The sequence below is a fragment of the Macrotis lagotis genome, chromosome 2 (genome assembly GCF_037893015.1).
Source record: "Macrotis lagotis isolate mMagLag1 chromosome 2, bilby.v1.9.chrom.fasta, whole genome shotgun sequence".
Lineage (NCBI taxonomy): Eukaryota > Metazoa > Chordata > Mammalia > Peramelemorphia > Peramelidae > Macrotis > Macrotis lagotis.
This window is the reverse complement of record NC_133659.1, coordinates 69,235,054-69,242,956: the sequence shown is the minus strand read 5'-3', so window position 1 is coordinate 69,242,956 and position 7,903 is coordinate 69,235,054.

The following is a 7,903-nucleotide window of genomic DNA, read 5'->3' as shown; positions in this document are numbered from 1 at the left end:
TTCCTTCCTTCCTTCCTTCCTTCCTTCCTTCCTTCCTTCCTTCCTTCCTCCCTTCTTTCCTTCCTTCTTTCCTTCCTATAGACAGCTATAATTGAGCTATACATAATAGTCATAGATCTGGGGAGAGGTTATAGAAACTCAGAGGATCAGACTGACTATCCTTTCTAGCCTTCCTCTTCTTTCTAGATTCCTTCTGACTTCTGGGTAAATAAAATTCAATTCCTGACTGCATTCTACCAAAGTCAAAAAGCCTAGTACCATAGATTTAGAGTTGGGACCTTTGAGGTCTCTAATCTGAGCCCCTCATTTTACAAAGGAGGAAACAGGTCTAGAGAAGTTGTATGACTTGCCTAAGGTGACAAAGGCAAAATCAAGATTCTGACTCTGGTTCGGGTACTTTTTATACCTTATTGCTTCTATGGCAGAATTTCTTAACCTAGGATCTGCATTTCCTCAAATGGGTCAGTGGATAGATGTCAGGGGTTTTGTGAACTTGGAGAGGAAACAAATTATATCTTTATTTTTACTAATCTCTAACTGAAACAACATTTCCTCAAATTATGCATTTAAAAAAATCATAACTCTGAGAAGGAGGGCGTCTATAGGCTTCACCAGACTACCAAAAGGGTTCATAGCATGAAAAAAGTGAAAAACTCCTGTTTTAAGGTCTTACAGTAGGAATGATCCTTATAGTCATCTATACTTGTCAATATGATCTATTCTATAGAGTCCACCCCCCTTATTTTACAGATGGAAAAAACAGGCTCCCAAAGACAAAGTAGTTTTCCCAAGGTCATCCAGCTGGTTAAGTGGCTGAGCTGTGCCTAAAACCTTCATTTCCTGACTTCCACTTCAGGGCTCTATTATACTGCATTAGCTCAGAACCCAGCCCTCTACGTCTACATTTCTAGAAAAAGCCATCAAGGAGGGAGAAGAGGAAGAAATGAAGAATTTGTTATTTTTCTAATGAGACATGCTGGGGTCAGCAGAAGAAGCCAGTTACCATTTTGCCTTGCTTTCAGTGGAAACCAGAGCATTGCCACCCAGGGCCTTAGGGTAAGGTGGCAATTATCAGAAATAGCCTGGTTCACAGAGGAAGAACCCTTTTCTAATCAAGTGAATCAACTCACACTTTTCAGATTGGAGTGGCTGTTGGTGGTGGTGGGGGAACAATTGAATGGATGAGGAAGAAGTTTGATTACATGGGGGGGCATACACTCCATATTCTCTATCCCCCTCTCTCCATTTCTGCTCTCACAGGCTGCTTAAACAAATGTTCTAAATCCCAGTAAACACTGACTGCCAATGCCACTGCTTTCACTGTCTAGTGACCTGATCCTGATACCTGTCCCAGTAGGAAGCATCCTAAGTTATGACTTCAAGACTGTATCTTTATAAAATGTAATAAATCTCTTGTTTTTTTATGTTTAAAGAAAGAAGTCAATACATTTTATCATATCAGTCATGAACATACAAAGAATAGCATGATAGTAAATATGAAAACAACTATTGTTTGCAAAAGAACACGGTGTTCCTGTGAATCCTGCAGGATGGATTTCACTGTTGGAAATGGTCATCTTTCTTTTTATTTTATTAAGAGTGGTTTTGGGGGTGGCTAGGTGGCGCAGTGGATAGAGCACTTGCCCTGGAGTCAGGAGTGCTTGAGTTTAAATCCAGCCTCAGATACTTAATAATTCCCTAGTTGTGTGGCCTTGTAAAAAAAACTTGAAAAAAAAAGAGTGGTTTTGGAGGCAGATAGGTCAGTCACTAACTCTGTGATCATTCTCATCCCAAGTTCTATCTTCTTAATAACTCAGCCATAGGTCTTGAATTCTCTTTCATTGATCACTCCTGTTAGTTGAGGGATTCCCCCCTCCTGTCCCCTGTTAAAAAGTACATAAGATCCCTGGAGGGGCAGCTAGGTAGAACAGTGGATAGAGCACTAGACTTGGAGTCAGGAGGTTGGGAGTTTGAATCTGGCCTTAGACATTTGACTCTTACTAGCTGTGTGACCTTGGACAAGTCACTTAACCCTGATTGCCTCACATCCAGACCATCTCCAGTTGTCCTGAACTATTTCTGGCCACTGGACCCAGATGGCTCTGCAGACTGGTACTTAGCATAGCACTCTCCAAAAACCCAATTCATGTACTTGTCATGCTATCACTTCCCTGATGTCATGATCCTCTTTGAAAATGAAAGACAAACATTATAAGATCCCTAGAAGAGACAATGCATTGGCAAAAACCCTACAACAAATTCTTCATGCACTTGTCATGGCATCACCTCCCTTGGTGACATAGTCTACTTCAAGAACTAAGGACAGATATCATCATCATCATCATCATCCTTCCAAAGAAGAGGATAAAGAACATCATGAGGCATAGTCAGTCAGGAAAGATGAAGTGGAATTCTAAGACAAGGAAGAACTGGATTTTGGAAAAGTAATTTGGGCTGGAGAAACTCCCCATTGGGTAAGAGGAATGAAGGTCTATCTAATCATGTATTTCAAGGGTGACCTCTGATCTTAGAGGGCATTCAAGAATATAATGGCCTGACTGCCTTGTATCAGGGGGCAAGGCTCTGAGGGCATCAACTTTGGACTGGTAGCTTTTGATGTGGGGAAGGGAGAAAAGAACCTGTTCATAAGGAATGTACTTTTAAGTGGGGGAAGGAGACATAAAAAGGGGATGGGGTAAAGGCGCTAATAATTGGCAAAGGAAAAATGAGGCAGAGATCTGCTTCTGGGTAAAATGCAGCCAGAGTTCACTAGTCAGAGCCCAGGATCCTGGGCACAAAGTCAAGATGGTTCTAGGTAAGGAAGATGAGGCAACAGGACTTGGAGATTTAAAATTTTTCTGAGAGCAGCTCCTATCATGCCATCTTCTTTCTCCTTCTAATTCATCGGCAGACAGCAATAATCATGATGCCTTTGCTTCTTCTTCTTCCAACACTTTTCTTCCAAAGGACTCAAAACACATTTACTTCTATTATCTCCCATATTACTCTTGTGAGTGAGGATAGGGAAGAAGGGGAGTAAGAATTAATATCTCCATTTAAAAGCTCTTGGCCCAGCATTAGGTAGTTATTTGTTTCTGGGATAACATAGTAATTAATATTGAAATAAGATGCAATTTATAGGCACTCATGCCTGAAGGCCTCTGGTCCCAAGGCCCTCGATAAAAGGCAATATTAAAAGCATCTATAATCCCAGAGAGGACCAGAGGACCAGAGCAAGATAGGATGGAGAGCCCATGGGCTGCCATTTTGTCCTATACTCAAAGTAGGCTTGTGACCTGATTGTCCATAGGGATCCAGTCTCCCGGCACAGCAGGAAAAAGTGGGATGTTCACATGGGTCTACATAGCTTCAGAAGCAGACCTGTGGAGGAAAGTCACAGGATCATAGATTTAGTGCTAGAAGGGACCTTAGATTTTACCTTCCCTTTAAGGACAGAGACAGATAGCTCATATAGTGTCTAGAGCACTGAAATTGAAATCAGGGAGACCTGAGGTTGAATCTTGCCTCACACACTCACTAGTTGTATGACTCTGGCCAATTCACCTAGCCTCTCTCAGCCTCAGTTTCCATATCTATAAAATGGGGATAATAGCAAATGCTTTATAGTTTTTCTGAGGATCAAACAAGTTAACATGTAAAGTATTTGACAAATGATACATTTGTCCAATGACTTGCCCACTACCTTACTGTCATGAAGTGTCCTGGCAGGGCCCTGACCTCAGGTCTAGCAGCCTATCTACATCACTGATGTCCTCTCCCATGGAAGGCTTTGTAAGACCATCATTGTTTCCAAACTCAGCATTAGTGATCCAAATTCACAAATAAAACAAACTCTGCCCTGCAGGAGTTTACATTCTGTTTTGGAAATTCAATATGCACAGAAAAATAAATAAGAAGTGATCTGAGGAAGGAGAGGACATTAGCCCCTGAGAGGTGAGGGTGGGAGGACAGGAAGGGTTTATGGAAGAAGGTGACTGATGCCTGGGCTGAAATTTGAGTGAAGGGAATTCTAAGAACCAGAAAAAGGAAACAGTGAATTGATTGACTGAAAGCTTGTGCAAATTCCCAGAGCTTGGAAATGGAATGTGGAGTTTCGAATTGATGGACAAATCTGACAGGTGGCATGGACCAGGAGATAAAAGACCTGAATTCAAATCTGACCTCAGACACTTACTAGTTGGGTGATTCTGCACAAGTCATTTGACCTGTCTGCCTCAATTTTCTAATCTATAAAAAGAGCTCAAGAAGGAAATGTTCCAATATCTTTGGCAAGAAAATCTCGAATAAACTATGCCTAAGAAATGTACCCTTTGATCCAGTAATAGCATTATAGGTCTATATCCTAAAGAGATCATATAAAAGGGGAAAAGGCTGACACATTCAAAAATATGAATGTAATTGGGAAAAAACAAAATGAAATAAAAAAGAAAATCCCAAATGGGGTCCCAGGAGGTGGGCATGATTGAAAATGACTAAGCATGATAAAACAACAAGGTCACACTAACTAATGAGAATCTGAAATAGAGTTCACAGCTAGTTCTTCTGTCTCCAAGTCCACTGTTTTTCCCACTGGGCTACACAGTCTGAAAGGAGGCTTTACATGTGGATGTGATCCTGAGGGTAGCTTATATAGTGTACATTTAAAATGAAAGAATAGAATCTGAGAATTTTCTTTACTCAGCCTAGAATGAGTAAGATTTTTTTTTTCCACTGTTAAAAGAAGAGGTATAAAGAATCAGTTGGAACTGTTGTTCACTAAAATGTTGTCCCCAAGGGCTTTTCCTCTTTTTTGCCCTGCTGTCACTAGTCAGAGGAAACCAATTGATCTCTGGTTGCTTCCTGGCTCCATCTATTAATTTGGTAGAGATAAGATTGGGTTAAAAAAATAAAAGCTTTATTAAATGATTAAGGGAAAAGGCAAAATACAATAAAATAACGTATAACATTTAAGATCCGGGACACCCTAGTATGGAAAAAAAAATACTGCTTCTGAGGAGTTGGCTAGTGCAATCAGAGAGGGATGGATTTGATGCTGCATTACACTGTGGTGTAATGAAATGAATACTGACTCTGAAATCAGAGGTCCTGGGTTCAAATCCTATCCCTGGAATTTACTCCCTTCATGACATTGAGCAAGTCAGTTTTCCCTTCTGTGAACTGGGAAGGTTGAAGTAGATGGCTTCTAATCTAACCCTATAATTCTGTCATTTAGATTCTGTTTTTTTTTTTTTGTAAGGCAAAGGGGGTTAAGTGGCTTGCCCAAGGTCCCACAGCTAGGTAATTATTAAGTGTCTGAGATTGGATTTGAACCCAGGTACTCCTGACTCCAGGGCTGGTGCTTTATCCACTACACCATCTAGCCTCCACCCTGTAATTTAGATTCTAAATAATGGTTCTTCTCTTGTTAACTGTGTGATCTCAGGACAAACCACTGACTTCCCTTCTCTGGACCATCAGTAAAATGTACAATGGTTAGTTTAATTTTTAGGTTCCCATTCAACTCTAAATCCTATGATTCTAAATGTGATGAACCCTACAGAAGCAGAGAGCAGTCCTCCTCTTTCATCTGAACCCCCAAGACTCATCCCCATTTAACTTCTTGTCCCTTACCCTTCTCTCATTCCTCCTAGCCTTTGATGTGTGTATGGCATGGGGGCCATGATGGTGAGGGACTGAAGCAGGCCACAGAACATTTCAATCACCTCATTATTAGAACAAGGTCGATTTTAGAAGAGATTCTCTTGGGGGTAGAGGGGTTATGAAGGGGAGAGAAAGTCGATTTAAAAAAATATTTCCTGTGGAGCATATTTGTCAATCATCTCTGTTAGGGTTTTACCGGAAAGTAGAAAAGAAAGGGAGAACACTAGAGAAAAGGTATTTTCTCACCAGGGGACATCGATTTTGAGCTTTGCTATCTTGGTAGTGGCTCCATTAAACATAAATCCCCAGAAGATGCTGAAATATGTCTCTTCACCATGCTCCTTCTCCTCTTTGTAGAGAGAATCATACCCTTTCACTGACTTCCTTCCCCAGCTGGCCTGCAGCTTGGAGTCTCATCCAAACTGTTTATCTACAGGTTGCCTGTGGCTAAAGTTCTTTGGGTCTGCAGGAATTCTACATGGCAGAAGGAAAGGTATTTCTTCCAGCTGTACAATAGAAAATTGTACTGTAATTTGACAATTAAAAATTCCCGATCCAGGAACAATGAAGAAGGCAATAAAAAAACAACTCACATTTCATAAAGCAATCCTCTCACAACAGCTGTGCAAGCTACTGTAATACAAATTTTAATATATCCATTTTACAGTTACAGACATTGAGGCACAGTTCACCTAGCTAACAAGTGATAAAATTAGGTTGTTTTTAATTCAGAACACTCTCCTTCTAAATAGAAGGTGTATCTGGGAATTTTCTTTTTCATATAGATACAGTGGAATGAGGGATTAAGATTGCACTTGATTCTACAATCATTTCTTACTTTTAAATTGTGTTTTATATTTTTAAAAGCTCTTTTCATTTGCTACCTCATTTCATCTCTATAACAGAAATGTTTTCTGAATCTAACTCAAGACTTATCAGCACTGTGAAATGATGTCATAACTTTATTAGGACAGTTTTCTGACTTATAAAATGAATGGCTTGGATAAAGGTTTTTTCTTAGCTCTAAGTCATCCAAAATCTGAGGTTCCTATGAGCTCTAATCTGCTAGGTTTATAAACCAAGTGTTAATCTTTCTCGTGTCATAGATCTCTTGGGTAGTCTAGTGAAGTCTTAAGGACATTTTCTTACATACTTTCTTTTAAAATAAAAGTTAAGGGAAATGTTAGATTTCTATTAGAAGTATTTTCTCCCTTTTAAATTCACAGACACCCCCCCCACCCAGAAATCTATGGTTCAGAATCATTTGGTAAGGGATATTCTTTGGTGATCCAAATCCACATATCTGTGTTCTGCCTTAGAATTTGTGTAAAAATGAGCACCGAGTATGAGAAATATTTCTGTAGAGTGGATAAATATTGGGCAGCATAAGGAACACACAGCTTCAAATCCAACAGTGGAACTGGAGTAATGAAAGAAATGAGTTCAAATTTAGCCTCAGACAACTAGTTATATGAGCTCAGGCAAATCATTTAACCTTTGTCTCATTTTTTTTCCAACTATAAAATGGGGATAATCATGGCACCTCCCTCCCAGAGTTGCTAGGAGGACCAAATGAAATAATATTTGTCAAAGCACTTAGACCTGGACCTGAACCATTGTAGGCACTATATAAATAATCTCGAGTTGTGTGCCTGTGGACAGAACATTCGGCCTTCCTGAGCATCTGACACAAGACCTCTACTAAATTGTAGGTCTTGGATATCTCAATCCTGGCAGGCACTTTTCCAATATAACACTATGGAGAGGCATCTATGCTTAAGAACAGAGGTTTTTCTTGTTGAGGAGCCCAGTTGCCTCTGTGGTAAAAGTCAATTGGTAACAAGCCTAAGAAGCAGCAGACTCTCTTCTAAACTGGGGGAGGGGGGATACAAAAAAGGTACAAGACCCTGTTCTTTAGGAACTCAAATCATTGCTCTTTAGAATCAACTGTGCTACCATGGTGTAGTGGGAACAGACTTTGTTGCTGTTTTTGAATGTTTCAGCCATGGCATGTGCCAGATAAATCTTTAACATGGAGAGGAATCAGGGCACAATGGAAGATATTCTGGATTTGTGGTCAGGAGAATTGGGTTCTAGTCCTATCTATGTCAGTAGTTTATTCAGTTAGTTGGGCAAGTCATCTCACTATTATCTTGGGTCTCTCTAGAGTTCAGTTTTCTATTAATGAAATGAGTTAGCTATACCATTTGATTTCAAGAGTCCCATTTAATCTTGGAATTTC